General features: G+C 39.2%; 1 long non-coding RNA gene across 18 annotated transcripts in view; it reads left to right on the top strand.

The window, feature by feature from the left end:
• Positions 1–18,204, top strand: part of LOC102152672 — a 240,956-nt gene that overhangs the window by 12,619 nt on the left and 210,133 nt on the right. The gene's annotated exons all lie outside the window — the stretch shown is intronic.

Below are 18,204 nucleotides of genomic sequence, written 5' to 3'. Positions count from 1 at the left end.
TGTGTCTTGGGAGGTTTTTGATGACTGCTTTAATTTCCTCCCTGGTTATTGGCCTGTTCAGGTTCTCTATTTCTTCCTGTTCCAGTTTTGGTAGTTTGTGGCTTTCCAGGAATGCGTCCATTTCTTCTAGATTGCCTAATTTAGTGGCGTACAGCTGTTCATAATATGTTTTTAAAATCGTTTGTATTTCCTTGGTGTTGGTAGTGATCTCTCCTTTCTCATTCATGATTTTATTAATTTGAGTCTTTCCTCTCTTCTTTTTAATAAGGCTGGCTAATGGTTTATCTATCTTATTAATTCTTTCAAAGAACCAACTCCTGGTTCTGTTGATCTGTTCCACAGTTCTTCTGGTCTTGATTTCGTTGAGTTCTGCTTGAATCTTTATTAACTCTCTTCTTCTGCTGGGTGTAGGATCTATTTGCTGTTTTTTCTCTAGCTCCTTTATGTGTAAGCTTAGCTTTTGTATTTGAGTTCTTTCCAGTGTTTGAATGGATGCTTGTATTGTGATGTATTTCCCCCTCAGGACTGCTTTTGCTGCATCCCAAAGATTTTGAACGGTTGTATCTTCATTCTCATTAGTTTCCATGAATATTTTAATTCTTCCTTAATTTCCTGGTTGACCCTTTCAACTTTTAGCAGGATGGTCCTTAACCTCCACGTGTTTGAGGTCCTTCCAAACTTCTTGTTGTGATTTAGTTCTAATTTCAAGGCATTATGGTCTGAGAATATGCAGGGGACGATCCCAATCTTTTGGTATCGGTTCAGACCCAATTTGTGACCCAGTATGTGGTCTATTCTGGAGAAAGTTCCATGTGCACTTGAGAAGAATGTGTATTCAGTTGAGTTTGGATGTAAAGTTCTGTAAATATCTATGAAATCCATCTGGTCCAGTGTATCATTTAAAGCTCTCGTTTCTTTGGAGATGTTGTGCTTAGAAGACCTATCGAGTATAGAAAGAGCTAGATTGAAGTCACCAAGTATATTATTATCTAAGTACTTATTCACTTTGGTTATTAATTGATTTAAATATTTGGGAGCTCCCACATTCGGGGCATATATAGTGAGGATTGTTAAGTCCTCTTGTTGGCTAGATCCTTTAAGTATGATATAGGGTCCCTCTTCATCTCTCACTACAGTCTTCGGGGTAAATTTTAGTTTATTTGCTATAAGGATGGCTACCCCTGCTTTCTTTTGAGGACCATTTGAATGGTAAATGGTTCTCCAACCTTTTATTTTCAGGCTGTAGGTGTCCTTCTGTCTCAAATGAGTCTCTTGTAGACAGCAAATAGATGGGTCCTGCTTTTTTATCCAGTCTGAAACCCTGCGCCTTTTGATGGGGTCATTAAGCCCATTCACGTTCAGAGTTACTTTTGAGAGATATGAGTTTAGTGTCATCATGATATCTATTCAGTCCTTGTTTTTGTGGATTGTTCCACTGAACTTCTTCTTAAAGGGGAATTTTAAGAGTCCCCATAAAATTTCTTGCAGAGCTGGTTTGGAGGTCACATATTCTTTCAGTTCCTGCCTGTCTTGGAAGCTCTTTATCTCTCCTTCCATTTTGAATGAGAGCCTTGCTGGATAAAGTATTCTTGGTTGCATGTTCTTCTCATTTAGGACCCTGAATATATCCTGCCAGCCCTTTCTGGCCTGCCAGGTCTCTGTGGAGAGGTCTGCTGTTACCCTAATACTCCTCCCCAACAAAGTCAGGGATTTCTTGTCTCTTGCTGCTTTAAGGATCTTCTCTTTATCTTTGGAATTTGCAAGCTTAACTATTAGATGTCGAGGTGTTGAATGGTTTTTATTGATTTTAGGGGGGATCTCTCTATTTCCTGCATCTGAATGCCTGTTTCCCTTCCCAGATTAGGAAAGTTTTCAGCTAGAATTTGTTCAAATACATATTCTGGCCCTCTGTCCCTTTCGGCGCCCTCGGGAACCCCAATTAAACGTAGGTTTTTCTTCCTCAGGCTGTCGTTTATTTTCCTTAATCTGTCTTCATGGTCTTTTAATTGTTTGTCTCTTTTTTCCTCAGTTTCCCTCTTTGCCATCAACTTGTCTTCTATGTCACTCACTCGTTCTTCCACCTCGTTAACCCTCGTCGTTGGGACTTCTAGTTTGGAGCCGCGTAGCCCCCTCCGCACGGAGCCTCTTCCTCTGCTGGAGCCGCCCCCGAGCCCCCCCCGCCCCCGAGCTGCTCCCGCCCCGCAGCCCCCTCCGCGGAGCCGCCCCCGAGCCCCCCGAGCTGCTCCCGCCCCGCAGCCCCCTCCGCGGAGCCGCCCCCGAGCCCCCCCGAGCTGCTCCGGGTCCCGCCGTGCGCGCTGCAGCCCTTAGGGAGCTCGGCGCACTCTCCCGGGGCGCAGGTGTCTGTTAGTGTCCCCGGGAGCCCGAGGGCATCCCCGCCCTTCTGGGTCCTGCTCCCCCTCCCTGGAGCCCCTTTCCGCCCGGGAAGGTCGGTGCAGCTCCTGCGTCTCCAGGACGGGGCTCTCCTGTCCTGGGGACACTCGCCCCGGCCTCAGCCCGGCTCCTCGCGGGGCCCCTCCCCCTTGGAGGCCTTTTGTTTCTTTCTTTCTTTTTCCCCGTCTTCCTACCTTGATAGAAGCCGAACTCTCCTCACTGTAGCATTCCAGCTGGTCTCTCTTTAAATCTCAGGCCAAATTCATAGATTTTCAGGATAATTTGAAGGTTTTCTAGGTAATTTGGTGGGGACAGGTGACTTGGGGACCCCACTCTTCCGCCGTCTTGCCCCTCTCCGGGAATTGACTTTTTAGTTTGGTCAGCTTTTAACTTGTTAAGTTGCAGTGGCAACTTTTTAGTTCTTCACTTGTTAGACCAGAAACTGGAAGTCACTAGGTTTACATATTCATACATAAGAACAAATAGACAAAATATTGCATGAAACTGCACATTGCTCTGTGGTGGGGAGGAGGCCAAGTGACAGTTTTGGAAAATTAACAACATGTTTTAAAGCTGACATTTGATTCCATTATGGAGAGTCTAGTTAGGTGTGGATTTGCTTATATATTCGTATTCATGCACTGATATTTATATATATGTTTAAATTAACCTCACAAAGTGGCTTTACTACGATATTTTAAAATATAAAAACAGATCTGTGCCACTGAAATACATTAAAATCTAAGTATGTTATTTAAAAAGAGTCTAAGTTACATGAGCAATGTTAATTTAAAAATTCTAAAATTATTCCCATTTTCTTTCAGTATAGCTACAAGTCTCCTCTGAACTTTTTTTGAATATATAGTATGATGGAACTGACTGATGGTAGATGTGGAAATAAGCTGATTAAAATCTGGAGAGTTTGAGAAGGTGCCTGACCAACTCATTTGGGTGTGCTTGCAACGTTGTTTAGTATGCTGCTCAGGAAGGCAAAATTCACATGTAGTAGAATTGCTGACCTTGACTGGGAAGAAACTTCAAAAGAGTTAGAGCACTTACTCTTTATATTGTAGTTTTTTTCTCTGATTACACAAGTAATATATTCTTGTTATAATAAAATTCAAAAGAGCACAGAAATGTGTAGCATCAAAATGAATAGGCTCTTGTAATCTTTTTTCTGCCACTCACCACACCTTCATAACTTATGTGTATTCTTCCAAATTTTGTCACTATATGTTGTAGTAGTTACTATACTACTATGCATATTAATATATCATAAATACATTCTGGCACTAACTTTTTCACTAACCATATTTAGTACATTTTTTTTGGTTAGCCTATATAGATTATAAGTTCATTAAAAAATGCACTGCATCTTATCTCATTGTTTATAGTTTGCCATAGTTTATTTTACCAATTGCTTATTGTTGAATAACTGCACTGTTTCTAATTTTTCCACAGTTAGAAATAATGCTGAAAGGAATATCTTTGTGTACTTGTGAGAGAATTTCATTAGGAAAAATTCTGTAGGTAAAATTGCTGAGTTAAAGGATATGCATATTTTCAATTTTAATAACTAGTGACAGATTACCCTCCAAAAGGCTTGTACCAATTTGAACTTCTGTTTACCAGTTTGTTAGTGAACCCTGGTCATTGTCCATCTTCTAGAATCAATTAAATGTTTAAAAAGTTCTTATTGGTTTTTAAACTTCACGTATAAGAACAAATATACTTACATATATATGTAATAATACTATTAGTAAGGTCGAGCATTTTTTGACCTGCTTGTTTGTAATTGAAGCACTGTATTAATGGATGCAATTTCTCTTTTTTCTTAATTTTTTTTAATTTTTTAAATTTATGATAGTCACACAGAGAGAGAGAGGCAGAGACACAGGCAGAGGGAGAAGCAGGCTCCATGCACCGGGAGCCCGATGTGGGATTCGATCCCGGGTCTCCAGGATTGCGCCCTGGGCCAAAGGCAGGCGCCAAACCGCTGCGCCACCAAGGGATCCCAATGGATGCAATTTCTAGTTGAGTACTTTACTGATGAAGTTAGGTGACTTAAATTGAGTAGACAAGGTGATGGAATTCGTCTTGTTCTGGTTTTGGTTGCCTCTATCCTATAAGATGCCTGTAGCTGATGAGTCCCGTTGAAAACCATAACTAGATAAAGCTTTATTTATCTGATAATTTAAATAATACCAATACAGCATCCCCAAAGTTATGAAATCTTACTTCTGATGGTGTTGACAACATACTGAACATCTGGGAATATACAGTAAAAATTTAGTGTGACAGTCTTTAGACTACCAAAACAACCTGGATGTTGGGCTTATGTAGTTGGGTCACTTCTGTCTTCAAAATTCTTTATCCTCTTTCTGTATGTGCTTGTCCCTAAGGCTGTACTTTTCAATGTGCTTGTCAGGAATAAATGTATGTATTTCGTGTCTCCCCTCCCCACACTGGAATTCTTTTAAATTCCAGATTTATTTAAGATTATTACTTCCTGTCCAGATTGAATACCTATTGACATATTAGCGTTTTGAGAGGAAAACCGAGGTAGCCTATCCTCTTAGCTAGCCTTATTTCAGTTTCTGAATGTGGTTCCAGTACTGATAACCATTAGCTGCAATTGTTTGAAAGCTAATTGAAACCGGTAGAAGTTCCAGTGTATAGGGAGTCTGTCTTTCCTTGCCCTGAGGAGCTAAGGCTGCTTGTTCTATTTCTCCTTTTGTGCTCATCTTCACTTGCAACTGTGTACTCCTTTCTTCTCACAATATCCTCCTCAATCCTTTCCTAAAGAGCAAGGAAACTACATACTGTGGGCTCACTTTCCTGTCTCCACTTCATTGCTTCCACCTCATTTGTTCTTAATTTACATACTAAGATGAACATTCTCCTTGGATGTTTGTATGGGCCACTCTCTTTATATCCATATTAATACCCAATATTTTTACTCCCAGTCTCTTCCCCAGTTCTTATGTCTCATCTCACAACAATTCTGATTGCCCCACTAATCCATTCATTTGATCATTTCCCCTCCCTATAATGAGCTCTTATACTTTTAGAACTCCAGAGTAACCTTCTCCTCCCTCAAAGTTATTCAAAAGCCCCTTCCCACTGAAGCATATTCAAATAAAGAGGATCTGAGGAAGACATTGGGCCCCTAACCCTCAGCCACCTTTCTCTACATCTGTTCATAGACCTCTTGGCATGTTGAGTCATTCCTGTTTCTTATCATGTACTTTTGCACTCCAAGTACCTTTTTTTGAACTGATTCATTTGTTCATGGCTTTGTTCATTCCTAAGATATTTATTAAGTTCTCAAATAAGGCAACACTAAATGACCCTTGGGATGGAGGGTAGCAGTAGAGGAGGGAGGGGGAAAAGTTTTCTCTCCTTTCTTTAAAGAATTTACTGTTTAGACAGAGACCCAGGCATTTATTTGCAGAAAAGTTGATACTGCATATGATTAAGTGACAAATGTTTGGTACAAGTTGGTACAAGCAATATGTGCCTTGAATGTCAAAGGAGAGAGTAAATTTCTTTTGACGGGAGGATGGGGTTGGGAGGTAGGTATAAAGAAGCTGGCCTTGAAGAACGGATAAGATTTGAGAGGCAGGGGAGGGTGAGGGAATTCTACAAAGGAGGAAGGAAATGTGTAGGTAGACACAGCCCTGATGGGATGGACGGGCTGTGTGGACACACAAACCACCTTTGAGAGGGCAGCAATAATTCATTTGAGGTGAACATATTTATATATGTCAATATACAAATATATCCTTATTTGGGGAAACATTGGATTAAAATATTAGTACTTTTTATCAGACTGGTGATAAAGTAACCTTTGAGAACAAGTCATTATATAAAAAAAGAAAAAAACCAAGATCAGTAAAACCTATAAGGAGTCTTAGAATAATTGCAGTTTAAAGTATCCTGGAATTATTTCCATGCTCAGAATCAATTTTTTTTATTTGAAAAAATTTGGTAAAGGCCAAATTACTTCTTTTTCCCTCCACTATATTACAAGCCATCATCCCCTCTTAGGCCACTTGGAATTTTTTCACAAAACTTGGCAAATGAGCCATGGAGTCTAACAAACATAAGATTCCATGAGTTGAGGAATATTAATACAACTCAGAATTTTGGGCAAAATGTTGGACAAAATATTATTTGTGTGTAGGATGGAACTAAGAGGATGTTCTTACAGTGTGTTTCTATGTACTGTATGCTCTACTTAAGTAGCTGATCTCTTACTGGTTTTATGTACAATTTGCAGCATTGATTGTGTTTATTTTTCTTACATCTAAGTTTTTCTTACGTCTGAATTACATATTTCTTTGCATTTACCATGATTTCTCAGTGAAAGTTCATGATTTCCCAAGTCCTTTATCCACCCTTTCTCTCTTTCCTCTTACCTCCACCCCCTGGGCCTAATTATGAAACAACTTCAAATAAATACAAATTTTTAAACAAAAAAACATTCTGCTTCCTGTGAACAATTGACTAGTTTTTTTTCCTCTTTTCTCTTCAAGAGTTCTAATTCACTTGGAGTGCTGTGTAGTTGGCTAGGCCTGAGATTTCTGGGAGCTGTAATTGTGTCTCATTAATTCTTACAGTAATGGAGGGTAACTATAAGGAACATGCAATTAGTGGTTTGGTCAATGAACAGAGCAGTTAATCAGCAGACAAAGGATGGGGCTCAGAGCCCATTAGGCTGGAAGGAAGTGTTAGTGCGGTCCCAGGCTCCCGGAATGCACTTGGACATGCCTGCCCATTGGACAGCCTCAGAGCACTATGTTTGTCTTTTTGCTAAACTAGCTCTTTTTTTTTTTTTTTTAATTGGTGTGGTATGTGTTTATTCAAACACTTGAGAGATTCCCAAGTATCCTGCTATAGTACACCATGCATTTTTCTCACCTCATGTTAACTGGCATGTTTTTTTTTTCCCTCCCATTGCACAAATAAATGCCAAATACACAACAAAAAAGCAAAAACAAGCCCCAAACCGACCAACCAGCCCTCAACAATAAAAAAGAAAGAAAAAAAGCACAATACTGCTTTAGTGAAGCATATTAGAGATAAAGTTCCTTAGCTGACCCCTCTGTCATCAGAAAATAAATGAATGCAGAGACCAGTAATGTTTAAATAAGCCTTTGTGTTGTCACTCAGTCATAGCCTCCATATTCATCTCTATAAAGTGGACCTTTATACTTTTGAATGGAGGTGCTTTAAATACATGTAAATATATGCAGATAAGCATATGAATCTTAAAATGTTGCAGACCTTATAGCTACAAGTAACCTGAATTGTGTGTTTTCTGTGAGAAAGTCTTGTCAAACTATTCTAAGGCTTCGAATACAAAAGTTAGTAACCTAGCAGAATAGGATTATTTTCTCTGAGCAACGTGGACCATAGCACCCTTGCCTAGAAAAACCATATGAAGGTTAGAGATGGAATTCTATGAAATTCTGTAAATGTGAAGTGATGATTATATAAGAAAATGGATTTATCAATAATACATTGCCCTGGGGTAATTCTGAACTCAAGCAAACAGTTCTTCAAATAGAATGACATCTCTACTCCTAAGTAAAGCATACATTTGGAATAAAGAAGGAATGATTACATTTGCTTTTTAAAAATGAAACTAACTTAATAATTAACCTATTTCTTGAGTCAAGTGCAGGCCTGAAAATAAAGGTAGGGTTTTCTTCTTTCTCCAAACATGTCTGCTGTTTTATCTTCCAGGGATTTACATTGGAAATGAAGAAATGTTCAAAAAATGAATTCTCTTAGGTATTATATTAGAGATTCAGCTATTTTTGAATAATTAGCTTCATTTGTTAAATATTTGAAATATTTTCTACTCTGAGGTAAAGAGTAGCATAGTGGAAGATGAGAGTTACAAATGATATGCATTTTTCAGAAGAATCCTTATCAATTAATAAGAAACAGTAGGCCCATTCCATCTCCTATTTCTCTTACTTAGAGTTTCTTTTCTAAAGAGATATTATTTTTTATTCAAAGCATCAGAGAATTTCCTATTTCCTTGAGTGACATGCTGTGCGTTGTTTCAGAAATGGGAAGGCTGTGGCGGCAGGAGGGAAGGAAGGCAGCACTCATCTCAGCTCTGTGTTTAGCTGACTCTGAGCAGCTGGCTAGCTGTGGACAGCCAACAGTTACCTTCTGAGACTCAGTTTCCTCATCTGTAAAATGAGGATTTCTAATCTAGGTGATCTCCAAGGGTCCTTTTAACTGTGCTCTTTTTGACTGTTTTTCGGACAGTGAAGCAATTTCAAATGTTATTTGTGACTTGCAATTTAAACATAGGATTTACAAGCCATGGAAAGCGAGATTGCTGTGGGCTGTGGCATTGTTAAAGGCTGATATTAATTGTGAAAGGGCTTTCTCTCTGATCACTTTTTCCTCTCTTGTCCTGATTTGCTTAATTGCTGACAGTCTACCTTATTTCCTAGTGAATAAGACTCCTTCATCTTCTGGAGATTGTTTTAATTACCTTGGTCTTTTAGATAGCATATTGCCTGCCGGCTTGCATCTGCCAGGGGTCTCTGCCGGGCTAGTTTTTCATGCAGTGTTTTCATGCATCGGGAACAAGTTGACTTCAGACTGTCTCTAAGACTGATAGGATTTTGTTGTTGTTGCTGTGCATTGCTTTATAAAGCAATCTGATTATGGGATACACCTTAGAAACAAAAATGTGTTTAGTTTCTCATCAGACTGGTTTGGTTTCATCTCACCGCCTTGCCCCATTCAGGAATAGAGTTGTTCCTATACAGGGTGGCTGTACCACCTCCTGGCTGGAATTTCTGGTTATGTTCAGCCCTATGGTCAACTTTATCCTTTTGGTTCTCAGGTCTTAATATGAGCCCTCCTCTTCCTCCAATGTGAATTTGGAATAAAGAAGGAATAATAAAGAAGCCTTTAATAACCTTTCACTTTCTTAGGGATCTTTTCTTCTTTTTAATTATACAAGGCAAGAAAGTCTTTCCATTTTTTTCTGCAAAGATTTTCTTCAGGTTTAGTATAACCTTTAAAGAACACCTGAGGAGCACCTGGGTGGCTCAGTTTGTTGAGCAGTCTCCTCTTGGTTTCAGCTGGGCTCATGATCTCAGGTGGTAGGACCAAGCTCTGCATGGGGCTTGGGATTCTCTCTCTCCCTCTCCCTCTACCCCTCCTCATGCTGCCCCCACCCAGGGCTTGCCTACTCTCTCTCTCACATAAAACACAAATAAATCTTAAAGAATACCTGAAAAATCAATAAATGTTAAATATATTTATTATTGATTTACAGCTCAGTCAGAAACTCTCATGCCAACATGGGCCAAGCAGATAAGGTGGGGGTAGAGTACAGCCCTCAAGAGTACTGGCCTCTGCTCCAGAGGGTGGCCTGTACTAGGTCCAGCCAATTATTGTCATATAGGAAGGTGGCCTAGTATTTCCAGAGCTTATGATTTTTAAGCAGAATTTAGAACTATAGATATTATGTGAACTCTCCTAATTTTTAAATTCTAGCTCATAAAAATCTATACACTGATCTGGCCAAATAAATTACATCTATGTCCAGATCAGTCATTGAGCTGCCAGTTTATCTCAGCACAAGGCACTAGCAGGGCCTTGGACTATTATTTTGTTAAGGAGTAGATGGGGGAGCTGAGTTATCTAGTTATTCCCTGTCCTTCAAGATTCAAATGCTCAAGGTGCATTTAGATCTGTTTTACTGGGGATCCCTGGGTGGCTCAGTGGTTTGGCGCCAGCCTTTGACCCAGGGTGTGATCCTGGGGAGGCGGGATCGAGTCCCGCGTCGGTCTCCCTGCGTGGAGCCTGCTTTTCCCTCTGCCTGTGTCTCTGCCTCTCTGTGTCTGTGTCTATCATGAATAAATAAAAATAAAATAAGAGTCTAGATCTGTTTTACTGATTAAATAAATCAATTTGGTTGAATCTTGTGAAGAAATTTGAATACTTCCCTGGAAGGAACATGCTTTTTCATGTATTTTGGTGGAACTTCTCTTTTACTGTGAATACCCTATCATGGATACCTGACTTCATGTTAAATACTGGGGCAGATGATTTTAGAGAGCTCCCAACTGACACCCAGCAACTTAATTTTCCAAGAATTTATTAAATGACTGTTATACATTAAGCACTGTCTAGGTTGTGGTTATGTTATTCAGTTTCATAGGTGCTTGCAATGGACTGAGTGTGTCCTCTCCACTCCCCATTTATAATGTTGAAATTGTAACTTCCAATAAGATGGTATTACGAGCGGGAGACTTTGGGTGGTGATTCACCCGCATGAGGGGGATTAATGACCTTATGAAAGGAAACCTAGACAGCCCTCTTTGTACCATGAAAATACAAGGAAGAAGTCAGCAATTTATAACATGGAGGGGCGCTCTCACCAGAACCAGACCGTACTGGAATCCTGATCTCGGACAGCCAGCCTCCAGGACTATGAGAAGTACATTTAAATTGTTCCTAAGCCACCCAGTCTATGGTACTTTGTAATAGTAGTCTAAGCTGACTAAAACTAAATTATTTAGGTTCTAGTACCTTAGCAGCCTATGTAAGCAAACCAGAACCAGCGGCCTATGTAAGGAAACCAAAACCCAGCCACTTGGAATTTGCCTCCTCAGCTGTTACCTAACCTAGTCAAGTTCCTTGTTATGCAAATAAGGAAAGCAACCCTGCATCAGCCAATTCATGTTTGCCTGGCATAACTTTTGTTCATGCTAACCTTGGGCTATAAAACTGTAGCTTCGTATTGCTCTTCACAGCTCTTTTGTTTTGTTGATTGGATGATTTCTAATTCACGGAATTGCTTAAAAAAAAAAAAAGCCATCTAAATCCAAAAATTAAGTTTCTGTGGTATTTTCTAACACTCTTTTGAAATGACTTTTTAAAAAAAGATTTTATTTATTTGAGAGAGAGTGGAGGGGGGTGAGGAGCAGAGGCAGAAGGAGAAGCAGGATCTCCACTGAGCAGGGAGCCCAATGAAGGGCTTGATCCCAGGACCCTGGGATTGTGACTGGCCGAAGGCAGAACCACCCAGGTACCCCTGAAATGAATTTGAGTAGCTTTCTTTTAGAGGTCTAAACATCACTGATCAAAATCTTCTGTGACATTGCAAGTCCTAGAGAAAATAAGACATGCACATATCATTTTTTATTACCTAATAAAACTTAAAGGAACTCTGGTTATATTAAGATCCTTCTGTCATGAGATTTTGGGTAGGGAGAGGAGGCAGAAATTGAGTTCTGACATTATTTCTCAGAAAGGTCATTCATTAAGTTTACTCTTTCTATGATATTCCCAATAAACTGATTTGGAAGTTATCAAATGGAAATGGATTATTATCTTAGAGAAGATGCCTTTATGACCAATGTGATAATCAGAATGCTGCTTAGATTGCCAAAGAGGGCAGAGGGTGAGTTATAGCAGAAACACCTGAAGAAGGACAGTTACAGATTAGAGCACTCATTCTGGGCTGGTAGTTCATACTAGTGGTATGCCAGATGCTCCCTCACACTGGAGTGGAGCACAGCATTCTCAGCAAGAATTGATTAAAGAAGAGTGCTATTGAAGGATATACTGTGTAGTTTTAATTTGTGTAGAAAGAAAACATGAAATCTGGAGCTTTGCAACGGGTCCCAAGAAGTAGAATTTTGGAGTTAATTTAACTGTAGGGGAAGAAAGGAACAGAAGATTTTGGAAACATGGGTCTGCCAGGTGAAATTCAGTCCTAGGGCAAGATATGTCAAGGTTTCCCCTGACATTTCCTCTTATCTGCTGCCAATGGCACGTTTGTTTCAGATTGGGATGTTGGTGGTGGAGGGTTCCATATTCATGTGCAGTGTGGGGCTTGTGAGAGCTGGATCTGCAACTCTACTGTCAGGAGAAGGTTGCTATAACTTGTGCCAATTATCCTCAAAACCAGCCTAGATCCAGCTTTCTTCCTTCTTCTGCCCTACCATGCCTCTTTTCCACTTCCCTTGCTTGTCCTAAAATCTTTTAGGCCCCAGGCCCACAGCATCATAGTACTGATTAATACCAGAAATTCATAAAAACATTTTTTTAGTTTCTTGTGGGAGGAGTTTTTGTTTTGTTTTGAAAGTGTAAACTAAATGGGAAGAGATCTTCAATTTTTAGATTAGTAGAATTGGGATTTGCTTATTTCTTTAATTCTGAGGAGCTGGATAAGACAACAGTGTGCAAAATCAAGTAACATGCAAAGATGGTGAAGCTGTTCTTTAACTATGCCAGGATTTACGGCCAATAAGGCACTTAAATGTCAGATATTTTTTCACCTTTAATCCTCATTCTACCTTGTGATGTTCTCATGTCTTATGTAGAAACCAAGACTTGTCACAGAATATTAAGAATTAGGTTGCAAGTTCAACATCTCCTTGACTCCATGGTGCATTTTGTTAACCCTCCCTGCAAAAGTGTCTGGTCTGTGATCTCAAAGTTTATCTAGACTGACTTTCAAGGAGTGCATGATAGACAATTACCCTCAGAATAACAAAGCCACTTTCTATTTTAGAACACCTATTATTAAAGAAATTGAAGCTTTTGTTAGATACTCATTTGCACAGGTCAGAATAAGTGTAGAGAATTCCCTCAGTGTATTCTCTCAGGGAGGTCTTTCTCCCTAAAGGTCTTGAAGAGCAGAAAAAATGGAAGGCAGGATTTATGTTTCATTTGGACAAGTGGTCACATACTGTGTATGATTGTGCAGTTGGATTGCCAAGGGCCTCCTGCCACTTCCAAAATAATTCTGTCACCATGATGACACATTATTAGTCATTTTCACAATTAGAAATTCATCCCTTTGAGTTAAATTAATCTCTAGAACTCCCTTGAAGGTCTACAAGTGGTAGAAGTCTCGCTAAAATAACATATTAAAACTTTAGCCTGAATGATTTGATATTAGCAAATTCTTGAAATAACAGGAAAAAGACAAATATATAAAAAGTGTTAAACAGTGATTAAATAGTAAAAAAAAAGTAAAATTGTAAATAGTAAAATTTGTAAATAGTTAAAAATGTAAATAGTTTAACGCTAGAAAATGAATGAAAACATGGGATGGGATTTGGGAAAAGAGGGAGAAGCAGAAGCAAGGTGTGAACATGGTGGTAAGCTGATAGAGTACAGGACATTGAAAGGGGCAGGGAGGTGAAGAAAGGGAGGGTGAGACAGCTATGACCTGCTACAGAGGTTAAATTCAGCTAGATGCCCTCTCTGTTATCACAGCAGAAATAAGGCAGAAATATGCCCATTACAGGCACTTTTGGTTTCATTGTCTTAAGGCACATAGAGCTTTACTTTATTTAAACTTACACATTTCAGACAAAGGTGATCACAAACTTAAAGAAATGAGAGAAAGAAAGAAATGTGATACTAAAAGCAGAGAAACAAAAATTCTAAACTTCTTTCTTTGTAAAACATGAAAGTTTTTTGGATTTACCAAAAAAACCCAGTTCTGGAAAAATCAACTACAATGGGTCATTCAATGTGAAGTTTATGTGTACCTCCAGCAGATGGTCATCTAGCTTCCTGGATTTCCTGTATATACTGTTTAAATTGAAAATGGTGGAAAGAGTAAATTATGTGACAGTGAAAACTTCCTTACCATTTTAGAGCTAGTATAGAAACAGGCCAAATAATAAATGTATAAAAGGCACATGTCCCTGAGAAGAGCCAAAGCAACTATGAAGGGACCCATAAGAGGAAGGTTTAGAAAGAACATGGATACAGACTTGTGGGATCATGTAAACCTGATCTTTGGAAGATGTGTCACGATAGCCGTAGGCATGTAGTGGTTAAAGGAACATGATTGATTAAAATGGAGAGAGGTTTTCCTACACACAGTGTAGGCTCTGGTCCAGTCTTAACCCATTGGGATTGGAAATGATGTTGACTTTCCAGGGAGCCATGTACCTGAACTAGTTTTAGATGGATTTCTGGGGATGTGGAGGCAGTGGCACCACAACCTTCTCCCATGTCCTTTTCAGGAGCAAACTTTTCTTCTGAAATACTTTCTATTAAAGACTTCCAGAAAGTGAGCTTAAATGGTGGGAAGAGGAGTCAGTGAGAGCTAACTCTAAATTATTAATCCAGGATGCACATCAGAATGGGCCCAAAGCCCTTCAGATCCATCCTCTCATTCCCTAAGCCTTTAGTTGGCTGCTAGTTTGGAGAGGAGAGAGTGAGCGAGAAAGATTGGGTCTGCCTATCAGACACAGCCAAGACAGAACAACTCCAGGCACTATAGGGTCAAGGCAGAATTATATATGTGCTGATTCTGGTCTTTCCAACGTAATCCACATTTAGAATACAACTGTATGCACCTATATTGTTGGATTTGTTCCCAACCAAGATGTAAGGGGCCATAGAAGTGAGCAATTCAAGATTTGCTTTGTGATTGAATCCCACACTGAAGGGAGATTAAATTCAGTTATCTTAAGTTTGGACCAGGCAACAAAATGTTGCCCCAACCTTTTAAAAGGCAAGGCCAAAGGGGCCGGTGTCTGTATAGGGTATCATTTCCAGATGATTGAGTGTATAGGGTATAGGATCCTCTCTCTTTAGTTTGCCTTCTTTCTGAGGTTCAATGAGCAGCTGCTGGTGGAAATATGCATCTGGTACTAAATGGCACAGCTGCGTGCATTTCACCAGGCTTCAGGGTTTATAAATTTGTGGTAGAACTTTGGAGAATTTCAGGGACTGCCACCCTTATAGAATAGGGAAGGAAAATTGATATAGCTCTGCATGCCTACTATTCATTTTAATGAGTAGCTCTGAGAGACAAGCAGGCTGCTAAACCACTTATTTTTCAGTTAATACCAGAACTGACTAGAAATACATTCAGAAGGAAAACACAGTAATTAATTTGTCACTGAAACCTGAGGGGTCCGGCTCCACTTATAAGTGATAATGAATGTTTTGCATGTAATTAGCAAGAATAATTAGCACATTCCTGGTAACAAATAGACTGACTGGTACTCTGCAAACAAAATTAATTGTTGTGCTAACGGAGGCAATTGTGTCTCTTTATTGTCTGACAATGTCCCTTATTTCACTAATACCTACTTTAGACCTCTGTGGCTTTGTGCAGATAGGAAGGGGAATCTATAAAATTGTCCCTCTTCCATCTGCTTCTCAGAAATTTCGGCACCACCAGGAGATTTGTTTGTCAAAACTTGTTAAACAATTTGTAATCTTTAACATGTGTTTTACTGTATTAATGGATGAACCCATCAAATCAACTTACTGGTTAAACCAGGAAAGCTACTCAAATCAATCAAATGCTGACATTTTTAAACTCTGGAGCTTTTATTCTATTTTTTTTTTTTTTTTTTTACCTTCCCTTCCAGTTTCCAATGTTTCCAATGAAAACATTGAACTAGAAATGAGAGGGGGGAAAATTTCCAGTTAAACTTTCCTGTTGCATCCTGAGATGACTTTTGCCACCTTAGAGTGGGTCTGTATTGCAGGTCTGCTTGTGTTTGCAGCCTGCAATTGTGCTGCTAAAAAGAAACACAGGGAATTCATCTTATGGTCCTGGAAACCATCCTAAACAACATTTAAAATTAACACACACCGTAGGCTAACTTTAAAACACAGTTTTTGAACTTCTAAGGCTTACAATATGGGAAATAATTTCAATAATCAAATATTCTAGTAATTCTTGGAATATTGGAATATTTGCAGAAGCTGAGAACCCTGTGGCATACCCTCTAATAGGACTGCATCCCTGTGGGTGCTCTCCACAGCATAGGCATAATAAATGATCATATCAATTGAACAGAAATTGAATTTAGGTGCTGGTGGGTACAGTGACAATTATTTTCCTATGACTCTCCTAATAAGAACCTGAGTTTTTGAACTTTTACCTTTGGGAAGTGAAACCAATATTTTATAAAAAATGAGTTCCTACTATAAGTAAATTTGACAAGGGATTCTCAGATAATGGTGCACTTACAATTCTTGGTTTATTCCTACTTACATTGCAACTTATTTCACATTGTCCTAAAATTAGTTCTATATTTATCAGGTAGTAAACCGCTTGATGGAAGAGGCTACGTCAAATTATCCTCATATTTCCAACACCCAGCAAAGTGCCCTTTGAGGAATGTTTTGTTTTAATGAACAATCATGGAGAAAGGATTAGAGCCAATCATTTCCAGCTGATTGAGTATAGATGTAAAAGGACAGTTATTTTCTCATGGCCATCCTATTAGGAACCTGAGTTTTTAAGCTCTTACTTTTGGAAGGTGAAACAAATATTTTGTGTAAATTTCCTTTGATAAATTGACCACCAGCTTTAAACAGAATACATTTATAGCTAATTATTTGGTCTTTAAGCTTTCCTCTTATGTGAAAGCATGCTATGAATTTTGCAGTTAGGTTGTGATCACTTCTTACACTGATGTTATACTGATATATGCCCAGAATTTCCATTAATCTGGTTGAAATGATCACATGCAGTTTTGGCAAAAATAGATAGTGATGCATTATGTTCTTCATCAGTCAGTCAGGAGAAGGAAGACTACTCTAAAAGGGAGAAAGTTGCATAAGCCAAAATTTTAACAAGTGGAAAGATAAACTAAGATCTACTTTTTGTTGGAGATAAACTGGTTTGTCTTTTAACTGGGTCCTTAAATTCAAGATTAGAAGCTGGATTTGCATTTCCTGTCCCTTTTACATTCTCATTTGTAATTAATAAGGATTAATTAGGAAGGTGGCATTGACTAAATTCTTAACGCAAATTTAGAGATTTTATTAGGCTAAAAAAATTACATTGCAGGCAGCCCGGTTGGCTCAGCAGTTTAGTGCTGCCTTCAGCCCAGGGCCTGATCCTGGAGACCTGGGATAGAGTCCCACGTCAGGCTCCCTGCATGGAGCCTGCTTATCCCTCTGCCTGTGTCTCTGCACACCACTACCCACCCCCCCGCCCCGCCCGCCCCATGAATAAATAAAAAATTACTTTGAGTTGTTTTACATTGTTTAGCATTCAGGAAGGATGCGTGAATCAAGAGAGCTTTCTTTTTCCTGGGTATAACCTCCAGTAGGGTTTCCACTGGGTGTTCAGAAAAAGAAAACAAATATTAGATTTTTTTGGGGTACAAGCAGTAGGAGTTATAAGTATTTTGTATACATGTGATGATATACTAGAACTCAGCATTTTCATGGTGTTAGGTAAAATCATAAGTTTGCAAATGTTTCCAGCTTGTCTTGTACTAACTCCAGGTTTGGACTTTTTCTTTCTTCCTCTTCTTTAGCCATTCTTGTCAGTTCTGTGTCCTGTGCTGTGGTAGAAGACAGTGAGAGTCAGGAGCCATCATGGGGTGAGAGGATCATTTCTGGCTGACAGGATGTTGCTGGGCAGCTAGGATGTTTTTCAGCTGTGATTTTTGCATAAGTACAGCAAGAATCCTTTCCACATGCTCAATGGAAATGGAAAAGTGTATTTTATGAGTAATAAGATGCTATGGAATTTGGTCAGTTGAGAAGAGTGTAATCTGGGGTGTGTGGGCCGGCCTGTCAGAATTCTGAAACATCTTTAAGTCAGGAGTTCCTGGCAGTATACTCCATCCTTGGTTTGCATGGTGTTTTGTTTTTCACTTATATTCAGACTAACTGAAAGAACATAGTGGATGCATAGTAGAAGGAAATTAGGTGTAGAGGTTAAAGAAATCAGGACGAGAACATACTCTTAACATGCATTGAAATAAAGGACATATGTCTGTTCTGCTCTGGAAATCTACTGATACTAATGAATGGTCTTTT

Source organism: Canis lupus, chromosome 2, assembly GCF_011100685.1.
Source record: "Canis lupus familiaris isolate Mischka breed German Shepherd chromosome 2, alternate assembly UU_Cfam_GSD_1.0, whole genome shotgun sequence".
NCBI classification, from domain to species: domain Eukaryota; kingdom Metazoa; phylum Chordata; class Mammalia; order Carnivora; family Canidae; genus Canis; species Canis lupus.
This window is presented reverse-complemented; position numbering and strand designations above follow the sequence as displayed.